Raw genomic sequence first — 3102 nt, forward strand, 5'->3', positions numbered from 1 at the left:
TGTCTTACAAAGAAAAGCCTGATTGGGAATCGAATAAAAGACGGTTAATATAAGTCTGGAAATTGTGCTATCGCCCAGTTGTGTGCAGCAAGGAACGAGGACTGCGTCCAAATGAAAGCTAACCTGACATTCCGTTCAAGCGCCAGTCATGTTGATTCTCTTGAACATGGACTAATAACACAAACGTCTGTATCAGCTCTCGCTCTACACGGCCACTTACAATCACAGAGCTCTGCATCTTCCTGACTGGTGGGCGGAGTCAGGCCGTCCATAGGACGCTCCTCTGCGCGATGTCACAGAGGAGGAGACGCAGATGTTCCGCTCGCCGTCTGCGCTTAAAGGGACGTTACGTCTCTGTGCTCTAGTTTACACGCGTATGGGCTTTTCACAGTAGTGCTGGGGATTTTGCTTCATCCCTGTGACTCGACTCGTTTCAATCCGTTTTCTGTAGGCTGTAGCGAGGGTCTTTCTGTGTGTTGTGAATGAGTCACTGAACAGTTTACTCAATCGAATCATAAAAAGTGCATTAACACAAAACAGTTATTTGCACAGTTATACAATTATATATTGCAGTGGTGGTCTTTAACCTTAATTTGTTGTTGAGGTCAAAAGTCATGCATCCAATTTATGATATTTTGCTGTAAATTGACTTTTTACTGGTAATGTCATGAATGATAAACACAAATACAGCAATTATAGTTGGGAACAGTAGGAGCGTTACAGTTGAAAAAGCTACTACTGCGTAAAAGCCGGTGTGGAGGTGTGTGAGGTGCGCGTATAAACACATAAGCGGGCTTTACTTGTAAAACACCAAATGATCATGAGCCACCATTCAAAGCAATCCAATAATATGAAACTCATAAACTCACTAATGGGTCCATGCGAGGTGAGTCTAGCCGCTGGGAGACCAGAAGCATCTTGGAGTGCGGGTAACCCACGTAGCCACTGTTAAATCCACTTTGTTTCAGTCTGTGTAAACTGTCTTACAAAGAAAAGCCTGATTGGGAATCTAATAAAAGACGGTTAATATAAGTCTGGAAATTGTGCTATCGCCCAGTTGTGTGCAGCTAGGAACGAGGACTGCGTCCAAATGAAAGCTAACCTGACATTCCGTTCAAGCGCCAGTCATGTTGATTCTCTTGAACATGGACTAATAACACAAACGTCTGTATCAGCTCTCGCTCTACACGGCCACTTACAATCACAGAGCTCTGCATCTTCCTGACTGGTGGGCGGAGTCAGGCCGTCCATAGGACGCTCCTCTGCGCGATGTCACAGAGGAGGAGACGCAGATGTTCCGCTCGCCGTCTGCGCTTAAAGGGACGTTACGTCTCTGTGCTCTAGTTTACACGCGTATGGGCTTTTCACAGTAGTGCTGGGGATTTTGCTTCATCCCTGTGACTCGACTCGTTTCAATCCGTTTTCTGTAGGCTGTAGCGAGGGTCTTTCTGTGTGTTGTGAATGAGTCACTGAACAGTTTACTCAATCGAATCATAAAAAGTGCATTAACACAAAACAGTTATTTGCACAGTTATACAATTATATATTGCAGTGGTGGTCTTTAACCTTAATTTGTTGTTGAGGTCAAAAGTCATGCATCCAATTTATGATATTTTGCTGTAAATTGACTTTTTACTGGTAATGTCATGAATGATAAACACAAATACAGCAATTATAGTTGGGGGGGGGTGTCATAAATAAATTGGTACATTGGTTGCATTGGGAAGGTGTAGAAAAAAGCAAACACCACAATAATAGACCAGTGTATGGAAAATAAATGAACACATTAATTTTCTTACAATACTGAGAAAAAAAAAGACCTGTAGTGTAGACTTTGTTGTAAGACGTTTTGTCCATCTCAAAGTAATATGTACTTATTTCACAGGGAAAAAAAACTCTTTAATACCCACAAATGTGGGAAAATCTGACAATTAGGCAAAAGTGCTCATCATATCAACTTGCTATTTTGTAAACACCACTTTGTTTCCTAACAGGCTGATGGAAAAACCTGTCCAATAATGGCTTTTTTCCCCTTTAAGATATTATTTTCTGCTTATTTGGATATCTACATCATCATTATCATTATCATTATGAAACACACATCTGACAATAGCTAAGAGCTGATCACTAAACTCAGATAAAGTGTCCATAATGGGCTTTTCTTTGTCCAAAAGTGAAGAATTGTTAAGAAAGTACAACAACTACATCCAAAATTACTCGTTGCACCAGCTCTTTTTCAAAGAGAGTCAGACAGGTGAACATATTTACATACAACCTACAAAACAGTCTCATATCAATGCTGGCACAAACAGAAAGAGAGAAAGAGTGCTCTAATCCTCTACTTGCACCTGGAGTCAGGAGAGTTTAGGTTACAGAGCGCTTCACACACACACACACACACACACACACAGGTTTGTTTTTGTGAAAAGTGGGGACATCCCATAGGCGTAATGGTTTTTCTACTGTACAGACCGTATATTCTATTGCCCTACACCAACCCTACCCCTAAACCTACCCCTCACAGGAAACTTTGTGCTATTTCAGATTTTCAATACACTCCATTCTGTGTGATTTATATGCGTTTTGAAAAGTGGGGACATGGGGTAATGTCCTGAAAAGTCACCTTCTCCTTGTAATACCTATGTACACACACACATAGAGGCACCCCCTCTCCCAAGCTCTTTCACACACAATGCACACACAGAGAGGAGACCCCCACCCTCCTCATTCAAATACAAGCTTACAATACAAAGTTAATCACTTTTCATGTTTTGACAAGCATTGGGAAGATATGGCCCCTAGAGCGTGGGGGTTTGATATCAGTTCAAAACAGTTTCAATTGTATATGCTCGTCTTTATCGTCGTTCTGTGTTTGTACTTCAGATATAATGCCGCAACTCTCATGGCAGTGCGTATGATTAGATGCACACACAAACATACACAAAAAGCGAGATGGTCCTCACTGCAGAACACAAGATCCAGGGGCTGAGGTTGGATCCAGATCCAACTCCTCCCACCGTACATATACCTAAACCTACCCGTCTCCACCCCCTGATCCCTAAACCCACCCATCTCCACCCCTAAACCTACCATCTCCACCCC

This window comes from Sinocyclocheilus rhinocerous, unplaced genomic scaffold, assembly GCF_001515625.1.
Source record: "Sinocyclocheilus rhinocerous isolate Xijiao unplaced genomic scaffold, SAMN03320098_v1.1 scaffold19, whole genome shotgun sequence".
NCBI lineage: Eukaryota > Metazoa > Chordata > Actinopteri > Cypriniformes > Cyprinidae > Sinocyclocheilus > Sinocyclocheilus rhinocerous.